This window comes from Schistocerca gregaria, chromosome 7, assembly GCF_023897955.1.
Source record: "Schistocerca gregaria isolate iqSchGreg1 chromosome 7, iqSchGreg1.2, whole genome shotgun sequence".
Lineage (NCBI taxonomy): Eukaryota > Metazoa > Arthropoda > Insecta > Orthoptera > Acrididae > Schistocerca > Schistocerca gregaria.
This window is the reverse complement of record NC_064926.1, coordinates 436,393,935-436,408,417: the sequence shown is the minus strand read 5'-3', so window position 1 is coordinate 436,408,417 and position 14,483 is coordinate 436,393,935.

The window sequence follows — 14,483 nt, the reverse complement described above, 5'->3', positions numbered from 1 at the left end:
GTTCGCCAATGACATCGTAATTCTGTCAGAGACAACAAAGGACTTGGAAGAGCAGTTAAACGGAATTAACAGTGTCTTGAAAGGAGGATATAAGATGAACATCAACAAAAGCAAAATGAGGATAATGGAATGTAGTCGAATTAAGTTGGGTGATGCTGAGGGAATTAGAAGGAGTTTTGCTATTTGGGGAGCAAAATAACTTATGATGGTCGAAGTAGAGAGGATATAAAATGTAGACTGGCAATGGCAAGGAAAGCGTTTCTGAAGAAGAAAAATTTGTTAACATCGATTATAGATTTAAGTGTCAGGAAGTCATTTCTGAAAGTATTTGTATGGAGTGAAGCCATGTATGGAAATGAAACATGGATGATAAATAGTTTGGACAAGAAAGGAATAGAAGCTTTCGAAATGTGGTGCTACAGAAGAATGCTGAAGATTAGATGGGTGGATCACACAACTAATGAGGAGGTGATGAATAGAATTGGGAAGAAGAGGAGTTTGTGGCACAACTTGACAAGAAGGTTGGTAGGACATGTTCTGAGGCACCAGGGAATCACAAATTTAGCATTAGAGGGCAGCGTGGATGGTAATAATCATAGAGGGAGACCAAGAGATGAATACACTCAGCAGATTCAGAAGGATGTAGGTTGCGGTAGGTACTGGGAGATGAAGAATCTTGCACAGGATAGAGTAGCATGGAGAGCTGCATCAACCCAGTCTCAGGACTGAAGACCACAACAACAACAGAGGTTGAAATGCCAGTTGAGATGAAATGGCAGGCAGAACTCAAGCTCTGGGTGGAAGGCCCGCACAGGTGTTGGTCCTGCTTAAACACAGGAAGTAAGTAGACGGACGTCATGGCACCTGTGGAGCACAATAGGGTGATGGGTGGCTGCTATTGTAGTGGGACTGGAAGGATAACCAGATAATACTTCCAAACTCTGCAAATTTTGGATGTAGGTGGGAGGAACGAAGAAGCAGCACTGCAGAAACCATGTATGCTGGGTTATTTGCAAGAATTTTTACTCAGGAGCATACCGTTGTACGAGTATAGGTTTTTTCCTGGCAAACGTCCCGCACTGGACGACAAAAGGCCAAAATATGGTTGGTCGGCGTTCAGAAGAATCTGTAGGGAGGGAGAATATTCGTTGGTTTCGTGAATATGATTCGTTTTCGGAATTACGATGGTGGGGAGCTGAGCCTTGCTGGGAAGCCAGCAGTGGAGAGACGAGGTCTTCGTTGTGAGCGCCCGTATGTGACGGTCGTTCGATATCAGCTTTGTTGATACAGACGGACTTGCTGTCTCTGCTCTCAGGAGAGTTTATAGTTAGAACAGTTAGGCACTGAACTTTTGCGAACCTATATGATTCTGGACTTCACCTCCAGATTGGAAGTCGTCGTTGATTACGCGGCGTTCAGTAATCGAGAGCACTTCCTAAGTCTATACTTACGTTGAGACGTTATCTGATCTGTGTCCTTGTGGCTGAGAGTTCGCATTTATCGTCTGTAGAACACAGAGAGGAGAAGACAGTATTGGAGTACATTAGTCACAGGACCGCCTTCTGACGTCCTAGTGTTTGAAAGAGTTAATTTGTGGCTGGAGTTCTTCCAACGTCGCACACGAGTACCAGAACCATCACTTCGACGCACCGGACGCAGCACATACGGTGATATCGCAGTTTTCTTCGGCTTATTAGGATTATAAAAGGTATGATCACGTTAGTTTATTTCTACTGAGGTTCCACACCACTGTAGATCATCTTTGAAAGTAGTGTCTTCTAGTGTTTGGTACGTAGCCGATGTCAGTCATTTCGCGTAATTGAAATTAGATCGCGCAGTCATAATAAGGGGCAGAGTTGGGCAATCGACTTGTAATTTTACTTAGGAAATGTAAACTTTGTAATATAAAGTTTTTTTAATCCACAATAAATATATAAACAGGGACAACATTTATCATTTAGTAGTATTAGTTGCCTTAATCGTTCCTTTATGTTTAGGTTGTAATTTATATGTTAAAGTCCATTAAGAGATTCTAAGATTTGCTTCAGGGGGTAGTAAGACAGGAGCTAATCTTTATTTTAACGTTTATTATTTTTAGTTGCGCACAATTATTTTTAGACCCGCCTGGAGTAGCATATTAGATATGGCTTACCCTGCCAGTATCCTACTTAGAGTTTTCTGATTACAGTCATAAAGTGGTGTGAAACCTTGGAAATTTTCAAAATCTTTTTTCCCATTTATAATATTTACGTGTTATTGGTAGTGATCCCCAGCTTGCATATATAGTTTGCAATGGTAAAGTCACACGATTACATTAAGAAAAATAATATTTGTCTATTTTAATGTATTTCTTTTCAGAGGCGTTGCGCTGCAGACCGATCGCTGCAATTTATTGATCTTTAGGTTATGTCGTGTCATTGTATTTTGCTCGTATTGTAACGACACTGCTCGTTGGCGACGATGCCATTAGTGTAGCTTCTTTGTTGTAGATATTTTAAGTTACATGTTATTACATAATAAATGTGGGTATTGTAAATTGAGTGTATTTTAAGAGAGAACTGTTAACTAGGGCGAAAGCGCGCTTAGTAGCACAACAGAGCACTAGTTGTAACAATATAGAAACGGCAGACAAACGGGGTAGTCAAGAAAGCTTATGGGATGAGAAAGAGTTTGCTATGTTAGCAGCACAAGGCACTGGTGAGTATAATACCGATCCAACGAAATTTTGTGAGGATGATAAACACAGCGAAGCCCATGGTGGGCAATCTGATAGCGAAGATGAGGATCAGAGACACACTGAGGCAATCGTAAAGATACATGACTATAATGTACGGAGTCCAAGTGACGCAGAACAACTAAGAATTGTGGTACTTCGCCGTCAGTGGCATCGTCATGAGGCAATATATGAAGGGCTCGCGGTGATGACTATTTTGAATACCAAGAAATGGAAAGGGAAAAGGGGAGAAGATCACCTAAGAGTAGAGGAAGAGACAGTTATAATAGGAGAGAAGATCTAGAGAACATAGGTGTGTTGGACATCCTTGCATACCTAAAAGCAATGGCAAGTGAAATGCGAAATAAAACTCAAAACGTTAATGCCAAAATGGGAGATAAAATTCAAGGGGTCAGCACGGAATTGATAGAGCAAATAAAAAAGGGGAATGATGTACGCTCAGAAATGGGAAGTAAAATTCAGAACGTTAGTGCTGAACTGAGAAGTAAAATTCAAAACCTTAGTGTCGAGATTCAGTCGATAAAACATGAAACGAGGAAAGTGAAAAATGAGGTAGTGATACTCCGAACAAAACTAGAACGTGAGATTGTGGAGGTCAGAAGAACCGCGAACGAGGCGCTATTACAAACGAGGAGGGCCAAGCGGATTGCTATTGAGACATTAGAGAAGACAGAAAACACAACAAAGATAGAGGTGCAATAACGAAGTTGCAGAGGCGCGTGATACAAGTAGAAATAACGCAGCTGCAAAAGACGGAAATGCACCAAATAAAGCATTGACCGAGGAGCTCTCCCAATTTAAACAGAACACACGAGACGTCTTTTTTTAAGTAAGTACCGTTTTGAAATTTAAAAAAAAGGCGTGTTAAGATATCTCAATAATTTTTACATGAAAGCCTGTACCTTAATCTACTTTTCTACATAATTTCCGTCAATATTGAGGTTCTTGTCATAACGTTGTATCAGTTTTTGAATACCTTCCTCATAGAAGTCTGCCGTCTGACTTGTTAACTACTGCATCACCACTGTTTTGACTTCGCCATCGTCTTGAATACGCTGACCGCCCAGGTGTTTCTTCAAGTGCAGAAACAGATGGTAGTCACTGGGCGCAAGATCGGGGCTGTACGGTGGATGATCTAGAGTTTCCCATCGAAAAGATGGGATGAAATCTTTGGTCTGATTCGCCACATGCGGATGGGCAGTGTCTTGCAGCAACGCTGCCCTTGCTCAACTCCCAAGGACTGTTGCTTTGAATGTGGTATGACGTAGGCCACCCATGTTTCATCGCCCGTAACAATTTGACCTAAGAAATCATCACCGCCGTTGTGGTACCGCTCAAGGAAAGTCAATGCACTATCTAAAAGTTTGGTTTTGTGCACATCCGTCAACATTTTCAGTACCCAACATGCGCACAATTTTCGGTAATTCAAGTGTTCGGTCACAATGCCATACAAAACACTAATAGAAACATTAGGAAAGTCATCCCGCAAGGAGGAATCGTAAAGCATCTGTTTCCTTTCAACTTATTGTCCACTTCCTGCACCAAACTTTCATTAACGACCGAAGAACGCCCACTCCGTTGTTCATCATGCACATTTGTGCGGCCATCTTTAAATGCTCTCACCCACTTTCTTACCATTCCATCACTCATAATGTTTTCTCCGTAAACTGCACAGATCTCACGGTGAATATCGATCGCTTTTAGGTCTTAAGCACTAAGAAATCTTATAACAGCCCGTACTTCACAGTCGGCAGGACTCAAGATTATCGGAGGCATCTTAAACACTCAGTCCACAACGTAAACAAGGAAGAATGAGACTGTGATGGCGTAAGTGCGTAGATTAAGGTACAGGTTTTCATATAAAAATAAAATATTGAGATATCTTAGCATGTCTTCTTTTAGTTTCAAAACGGTACTTACTTAAAAAAAAAACACACCTCGTAGAAAGCAAAATTAAGCAATTATCTCAGGAAGTCAGGTCACAACCAAGACAAAAATCACTTCTCAGAAAAGAAATATTAGGCGATTTGGAAACAGCAGATACTGAAAGAGCCAGTTCAAATGCTTTACGAATAATGTCCAAGTCCAGATGATATTAGGATGTGTTGGAATGTAAGAGTTGCTCGTCAACTACAGACTGAAAGCGTATCTGCAGAGCAACGAAATATCGCTAGAGATATGGCCCCCGCGTCTACACAGGGCACGACTGGGTCACAAATTGCGAATACGCAGAACGGCAATGAGATATTTCATATTCATAATTGTTACCCGATAATGCGCACCAAAAAACATTTTTCCACCGATGAAAACATAACAGGGAACAGAAGAGAGGATGCCCAAAGTAACGGTAGACCGGAAACGTTAGCGCCTAGTGAGAATATGGTAGGCTGAGCGGGAAGAAACTCTGATGAAATTTTCGATTTTAAACATTTCAGCACTACAAAGACGAGGGTAATTTTATACCCGAAAGCTTTCCTTGGACAATTTGATTTATCATTACCTCCTCACTGGCCTCTAATGTACAAACTGGACTTCGTATGTTCACATATCGAGGGACCAACGGCCGAATGCACGCTGAACGTTGCCAAAACGTGCACATCATACGAAGAGTTTCGTGACGCATTTTTAAACAAATACTGGTCCAAGGAGACACAGTACAGGATCAAACAGGAAATAATGATGAGTAGAGACTTGGAGAGTTCAGGGTTCCGTAGTCTAGTGAAGTTTTTCGAAAACTTGACCAGAAAGAGTCAGTATTTGGACGACCCATGCACACCGGCTGAGATCGTAAAATTGAGTTGCATGAAGCTGTCAATTTCCTACCATCAAACTCTCGTCGGCCGATGTGGAAGTGATGTAGAAGGATTCAAGGATATCCTAAGAGAGTTAGAGTTCGCTTTCAACGAGCAGCAGGCGAGAGGAAAACGTTGGCAGAGACACGTGCAAGGTGAAAGAATAACTGGCAAAACAATGTAAATCGGCCGCCTGACCAAAACATGAAACATAGATATCGTAGTGGGAACAATATACAATGGAAGAACTGTGGCAGAGAATATAGGCAACAAAATGGCCGGGAATGGGAGCCACAAAATAATGGCGCATCATGGAGCTCCAATAGAGAAACTCGTCAATGGTCAGACCAAGGATGGGGTGGAACGAATAACAAATGGAATCGGGAACAATCAGTTGAAATTAGACCAACCAACCGTGGGAGAGTACGGCAAAATAGCATAGAATAAGTAGGAATAATTAAAGTGAGCCTGTATGGAAAAAAGTGTAGTATTGTACAGATAGCAATTAAGTTAAGTATTACACTGAAGGAATCTGTAGATTTATCAAATTTTCTATAATATTATCATGTTAAAAGAGGTACTACAGTACCCCAAAAAGGGCAGAATGTCGTGGGTAAGAAAATTAGGGCATGTTTCTTTGTGTAGGCTATAACTATGTGCACAGCAAGCTGAGCGTACAGTTTTAGAAGGTGTTTAGAGTTTAACATGTGCTATCTGTCCATGAAGGAATAAAGTAAAATTGAGAAACGTGTGGTACTGCAAAAGCGTTGTAAAGATGTGTGAATAAAAAAAAAGGTTAGCCAATTGATGTGGAACGTATTAGCAGAGAAAGTCAGTAGTTTAAATTTTAGAAATGAGTGTCTATTTTACATGTTTAGCCGTGGGATCATAAATGAGTGACTTGCTAATAGGGATTGTGATGACATGCAGGTGTGTTGTCCGAGTATGATTTGTCTCCATTCAGAGAAACGGTGTTCAAGAGGTGGCCAGCTCCATGTGTTTACGCGAGAGCGCACCATTATTTGGATGGGAATTTTGTATTTATACTGTCCTAAGAACGGAATAATCGTATACATGGTGACCAGTTCTGCGGAATACCGTATGAGCGCACCGAAATATTATTTGAGCGTTATAGTGACATGAAATGGAAGTAGTAAGCGGATATAGACACGTAAAATTTAATAAAGGCAATAAGAATGTTGTACGTTCAAAGCACATGGCATAGAGGATAACACATAGGGACATGGCAGTCGTGTTGATGAACAGTGATTTTATATAATGTACTAAAATTTTATATTTCCAGGTTCCACTAATAAAATAAAATGTAACTTTATTAAGATGAAAAGAGACCACCAGAGAAAGGTAACAGCATCAGATCCGAAAAAGGGGGATAGAGAAGAGAAGGTATTAGTGCGTAAAACCAAGAGAAAAGGCAGGTAAAAGTGTGATTACAATAAAAGATCAGTAATTGCACTAAACTTGATATGTAGTATGATTGTCCACAGGAAGCACGCCAGGAGCATGAAATGAAGAAGAGGCCCACCTAATCATTCAATTGTGTGTTTGTGTGTGCAGACGTGCACTTTATTGTTCACAGATATTTACGACGACAGCCACGACGGAACCAAGAGCCATGAGCTCGGACAATCTTGTGATACCCACCACAGTGTAGTAGTTAGACTAGTATAAACATCCTAATGGCCAGTAGTTTAACAAGTAGAATACAAGTAGTTTAAGAAGTAGTTTCACAAGTAGTCAACAAGTAGTTTAACAAGTAGTATTTGCAACTATTAACATTGGGTTTTGTTGAAGATTAATTCTATTATTGTATGAACAACTAATGAACGTGTATTTTCATAAGTATACAGGTGCCGACAGATATTTAATAATTCATTGACGTAGGAAGAGGTGTATTCCTTTATAAGTAACATTAACATTGTACATAAAAATGTTATCAAAATGATAATAGTAAATACGTGAGTGTCTTGCCTAATTATACAACTCAAACAATATTAAATGTTAAGATAAATGACCTCACTAGTGAATGCATCTTAAAATTTTATATTTCATAAATGTCAATAATGGTGTGTTATGTATTGTATAGTATTTGCTGTAAATCGGAAACTAATTGTGGGCATTAGTCAGCACAGGATGCGCAAAAAACTTTGCGGAGACACACTGAAAACAACAACATGATGTGTGGATGGAACGGGAGGCTAACGGCACGCCATCTATAAACCAAAGCCCGGTCGCGGCCTGAAGACATCGGCCGGTGGCGACAGACAGTGGCGTCCCAGGTAACGCAGCCAGTGCAGCAGAGTGGTGTTTAAACGGCCACTAATGACTTGTCTCCACTGTTATACTACACGATGGAGACGAGATAAACCAGTTTCACACACAATAAAGTCAGTTAAGCCTACAGCGGAACTGCTAATAGCTGTATGGAACTGTGAACTATATTTGCTTTTCTTCTGCGGTCCTCCACCAGACGAACTGATAAACATCATAAGCTGTGGCAGTCATTCACCTGCCATTGACTTCTGAGGAATCTGAGTCACACACGTGACTCAACTTCCATGTATAGTGTCACCAAACAGATAACCTACCTGTTCACAATTACTGATATCCTTATACAAAATACAATAATTATATCAAGAGAAAGAAGCGACATGAAGAACAGAAGAGTAGGAACACAAACATAGTAAAAGAAGAAACACGAAGAAATGAAGCTAGATACAATTACACTTCTCTTAGCTGACGTAGAAGAATTCTACGTGACCTATAACGATCCTACCTGACTGTACCTCCCTCATACTGTGTACAAATTTTAAGAAAACTTGGATATTTCAAGTCATACACCCACTTACCTGGCTGTATAATACGAGGATCCTTCCACATCATCAATTCTGTGAGAGACTAGTAACCTGACGGGATCAACAATCGGCTGAGGTTCCAAAGACTGAGTTGTAAAGGCAACATGGCCATTTCAAATAATCTAAATTTCACACACACACACACACACACACACACACACACACACACACACACACACAAAACAAAAAAAACTGTAGCTTCCATCGCGTACACAAATGCAGTCAAAAGTATGTTGTGATATCCGAATCAGTGTGTGACACTTAATAAAAAAGGGGCATAATGTGGAGAACACTGAACAGTTACACCCACAAACTAACAGTTTCCGATATATATAATTTGTGTAAACATTTTGTACTTATTTTTCAGGGTAGTCTTAAGTACGAGGGTCGGTCAAAAAGTAATGCCTCCCATTTTTTTCTACTTAAAAAAATTTAGTTAAGTGAAAAATTTGAATTTGGCGCCATTCCTCAAACCTTCTTCTGCAATCCACTGCAGTAGTAACTTTCTGTGTCAACAGGTGGCAGCACAGCAGAAGTTTGTAAGATGGCCGACATCGATGTTCGTTTGAGACAGCGTTGTGTGATTGAATTCTTGAATGCAGAAGGTGAAACGCCCATACGCATTCATGAAAGACTGAAGAAGGTGTATGGTGTTGTGACAGTGGATGTCAGCACTGTTAGACGATGGGTTCGTCGTTGTAAGGAAGCTGAAGGGCAAACACCGTTGTCTGACGAAAAGCAGAGCGGCAGGCCGGTGAGTGCAGTGACTCCACACAACATTCAGCAAGTTGATGACATCATTCGTGGTGACCGTCGGGTGACTGCAGATGAAGTGTGTCGCATTATTTCTCTTAGTAAAGGCAGTGTGATCACGATTATTAAACAATTGGGGTACTCAAAAGTTTGTGCACGGTGGGTTCCAAGAATGTTAACCGATCAGAATAAAGAGGCAAGGAAAACAATAGCCTCCCAACACTTGCAGCGCTTCCGTTTGGAGGGAGATGAGTTTCTGAAAAAAATTGTGACCGGGGACGAAACATGGGTGCATTTTTTTGAACCCGAATCAAAGAGGCAGTCAATGGAGTGGCGTCACACAAGCTCGCCGAGGAAGAAAAAATTCAAAACTGTGCGATCGGCAGGGAAAGTTATGGCAACAGTTTTCTGGGATACAGAGGGTGTGATTCTGGTTGATTTTTTGGAGCAGGGATGCACAATAAATTCTGTTCAATACGTCACAACCCTCAAAAAACTTAAAGCACGTCTTCAGCGAGTTCGCCCAACAAAATCAATGGCAGATGTTCTTCTTTTGCATGACAATGCAAGACCACACACCAGTCGTCACACCTCTGACGAGATTGTCAAAATTGGATGGGAAGTTTTGCCTCATCCCCCATACAGCCCTGACCTGGCACCATCAGACTACCATCTGTTCGGGCCACTAAAAGAAGCTCATCGTGGGATTCATTTTGAAGATGAGGAGGCCGTCAAAACATCCGTGCGTCAATGGCTTAGGAAGCAGAGCTGTGATTTTTACCGTGCTGGGATACATGCCCTTGTTCAAAGATGGACCAAAACTGTAGAGATGGGCGGAGATTACATTGAAAAATGACAAAATGATCCTCAATGTTGTGGTTTTCAACCTATGTAATTGCATTTAAATTTCCTGACAATTAAACGTAGAAAAAAATAGGAGGCATTACTTTTTGACTGACCCTCGTAAATATTTGTTTATATATTCATGTAAAAGTAGTGTTTAACACTCACTTTGATAACGGTGCAATGTCCTTCACTGTTTTTATATATTTGCGGTATTTCCAGAATTTTATTTGTGTGTGTATTTATGTAAAATTATTGTTTGTCATTTTCTTTGTTAATGATGCCATGGTTTTGAATGTTCTTATTTATTACTTTTTTATACACTGTCAACAAGCACATTAGTAAAAAAAAAATGGTGGTTGATCCGAGCTGCTATTACAAATGACACTTGGCACAGTAAATGTAAGTGCAGTTTGTCGAAGAACGCCTTAGAACATAAGATTTTTGAAATGTTTAGAGATTATATACGTTAGGGAAACACTAGACGTGGTAAATCAGTTTTTGAAATGATGTTTATTTTAAAATGTAAGCCAAGAGCATAAATATGACCAAGTGAAATTACGTAGGATGTTTCACAAAAATTTATATAATTATATAGTGACCAACAGATAACCTCTTGAATAACTGGCATAACTGCTTGTTTTGCATATAAATGGCTAAATGAAGCACTTGTAAATTATTGGAGGACCACTTTGGAAAGAAAAGGATACTTTACTTTAATTTTCTTGCCCCAACCTTTGTCTTAGGGATGGATGAATGAAAGAGAGCGTGGGCCTAAGTCTAAAGAAAGATGGGAACTACCATTTTTGAAAGTGAATAGAAATTATGTAATGTTAGTTAAAGTTCTTGTGATATTGTATATTCCAGTTGTTACATCTCAGTACAGTGTTCCAAACATAAGGGGTATACAGATTATAATAAACATGTAATAAGTAAAGTTATGGCAGTAAACCCATGAATGAATGCTGAATGACTGCAGAAGAGCATATCATGATTCAAGTGTTCCTCTGCCCACATATTCTTATTAGTTCGCTTGTACAGACAATTGATGGTTATATGATTTTGTACTGGATGAGATAATACTGTAAGAATTACCCCATCCTAGTACAAAATAGTTCGTTAGGTGGGGGTATTGTAAGGTGGCTATAATATCGCACCTTACAAGCAGTCATCCACATACTTTGCCGTGATCTACAAACACATTTAGGTATCATGTGATAGGTTGTACATCATATATATGAATATGTAAAGGAGACTGACAGTGTCACATACGCCTTGTAACTAGATGCTAACGCTTATTGCATGAAAGGCGACGGAGTGTCTTCATCATCATACTAGTAGAGTTTGGAACGCCAGTGGAGATGAAACGGCAGGCAGAACTAAAGCTCTGGGTGGTAGGCCCGCACAGGTGTTGGTCCTGCTTAAACACAGGAAGTAGGTAGACGGACGTCATGACACCTGAGCTCTGGAACGCAATAGGGTGACGGGGCTTCTATTGTAGTAGGGTCGGAAGGAAAACCGGATATTACTTCCGAAATCTGCAAATTTTGGACGCAGGTGAGAGGAACGAAGAAGCGGCATCTCGGAAACCCTTCAGGCTGGGTTATTTCCAAGGATTTTTACTCAGAAGCCTATCATTGAACGAGTATAGGTTTTTCCTGACAAACTTATCGCGCTGGACAACAGAAGACTAAAATATGATTGGTCGGCGTTCGAAAGAATCTGTAGAGAGGGACTATGATTCGTTTTCGGAATTACGATGGTGGGTAGCTGAGCCTTGCTGGAAAGCCAGCGGTGAAGAGACGAGGTCTTTGTTGTGAGCGCCCTTATGTGACGGTCGTTCGATATCAGCTGTGTTGATACAGACGGAATTGCTGTCTTTGCTCTCAGGAGAGTCTATAGTTAGAACAGTTAGGCACTGTACTGTTGCGAACCTATACGATTCTGGACTTCACCTCCGGGTTGGAAGTCGTCTTTGAGTAAGCAGCGTTCACTAATTGAGAGCACTTCTTCTGCCTATACTTACGTTGAGACGTTATCTGAACTCCGTCCTTATGGCTGGGAGTTAGCGTTTCTCGTCTGCAGAACACAGAGAGGAGAAGACAGTATTAGAGTATATTAGGCAGAGGACCGCCTTCTGCCGTCCTAGTGTTTGAAAGAGTTTATTTGTGGCTGGAGTTCTTCCATCGTCGCAGACGAGTACGAGAACCATCACTTCGACGTACCGCACGCAGTACATACGATGATATCGCAAATTGCTTCGGCTTATTAGGGCTATAAAAGCTAAACAGCTGTGATCACGTTAGTTTATTTCTGCTGAGGTTCCACAGCACCGTAGATCATCTTTGAAAGTAGTGTCTTCTAGTGTTTGGTACGTAGATGATGTCACTCAGTTCCCGTTATTGAAATTAGATCGCACAGCCATAATAAGGGGCAGAGTTGGGCAATTGACTAGTAATTTTACTCAGAAAATGTAAACTTTGTAATATAAAGTTTTAAAAAAATCCACAATAAATATATAAGCAGGAACAACATTTATCATGCAGTATTATAAGTTGCCTTTATCATAAATTTTTGTTTCGGTTGTAATTTATATGTTAAAGTCCTTTAAGAGATTTTAAGACCTGCTTCAGGGGGTAGCCAGACAGGGCGAATCTTTACTTTAGCGTTTGTTATTTTCCGTTGCGCACATTTATTTTTTACACCCGCCTGTAGTAGCATCTTGGAAACGTTTCAAGTTAGTCGACTGTAGTTTTGGACCGGTTCTCTTGTCGCCGAAACAGTTAGAACGAGGCGACCGACTTGATCAGGACTCGAAGAAAGAGGAATTCTGAAACGAAATCAAGATAAAAAGATATTGTGAGATGCCATAGCAACTAGTAGTAACAAGACAGGGAAATTGTTTCACAGAGTGGGATTCAGCATAAACGGTAAAAAGGGGTGAAAATTAATAAATACCATACAAGAAGAGACGCAAGGAAAATCTCAACAGCTTAGACTAAGAAGAGTTGCGACCAGATCTATTCGACGACGAAGATCCAGTGTGGAGAGTAAGCAGTCCTCACTCAAATCGCGGGGGCGTGGCCCCGTAGCCAGTAACCGACGCAAACGGCGCCAGCTGCTGCTCACCGGTGCTCACTAAAAACCCGTTCTACGGCACCAGCGCTGAAATCAACCTTCGACGCTGCCGGCACCCGTGCCATTCACCAGCGCTGATTCGACACATGCTCACCGACGCAGCCTGTAACTCTACGCTGGGTGAACGAAAGACAATAATTATTTGAGTGTGAAGTTGAGGACAAGGTTCAATGATAGACTATTATTATAGTTATTATACTCAGAGGTGAATTTATTTTAATGATTACTAGATCTACAAGTAAGGGGAATATGGATAATACAAAAAAATTGGGGAAACTTCAGAACCAGCCATGGCCATGACAGTGAGAAAAGAAATGCCAGACTGGACTGAGGTAGCAAATTTAATTAAAGTACTAAGTCTTAAATTAGTCTCAGTGAATACTCAACTAAATGCTAGATTAGATGAACAGAAGGCGAATTCAGTTGCTATAAGAAAGGAACTAAGTGCTACTTTAAGTGAAAAACTAGAAGCACAGGGTGGGGTTTTAAATGCTAAGTTCAATGTCTTAAATGATAAAGTGGAGAGCTTGCAATTAGATTTAAAGAATGAACTAATTCCCTGTCTATCCATGTAAACCAACTGTTCACTGACTTTAATCATATACAGAGTAATCATACACAGAGTAACCAATTTCAGGACTTAGCAAAAAAACTAGAATTTGATATTGAAGGTAAATGTAATAATATAGAAACTGAACGTGCGTATGCAATGTTACATTCGATGCTGTAAAGCAGAGATTGCACACCTTAAAAGAGACTTTGGAAAAACAGGATAAATTAATACCTGTGGCCCAATCGCAAATTGCATGTGTTAGTACCTGAGTAGACAATTTGGAACGTGACTTTAAGGAGAAGCTAGTCACTTCAGACTTAATAAATATAAGTAATCTGGAGGAACAAGTAGAGGAAATAATCGATCGAAAAGTTGCCGCGAGGATAATCTCCGGAAACGTTTTGACTGTTACTTTTTCCAAAGTTAATGATACTAGCAGTGTTATAGACGACTTCTGCGAAAAATTCAAATTGTCCATGACAGAGTAGAAGATAGAATAACTTGACTTAATGTTGTGCTTCCTAGTAAAGTGATCATTGTTTTTTTGTGGGAAGATTTTCACACAAAATGTAACGAAAAGTATTGGTCCATGAGTAATCGAGTGAGGTTAAGGTTGGATCCATGGGATCCGGGCGGAATCATCTATTCTCCAAGGGACGTTAACGTTCTGTACTAAAGGGGCCGGCCGCGGTGGTCTCGCGGTTCTAGGCGCGCAGTCCGGAACCGTGCGACTGCTACGGTCGCAGGTTCGAATCCTGCCTCGGGCATGGATGTGTGTGATGTCCTTAGGTTAGTTA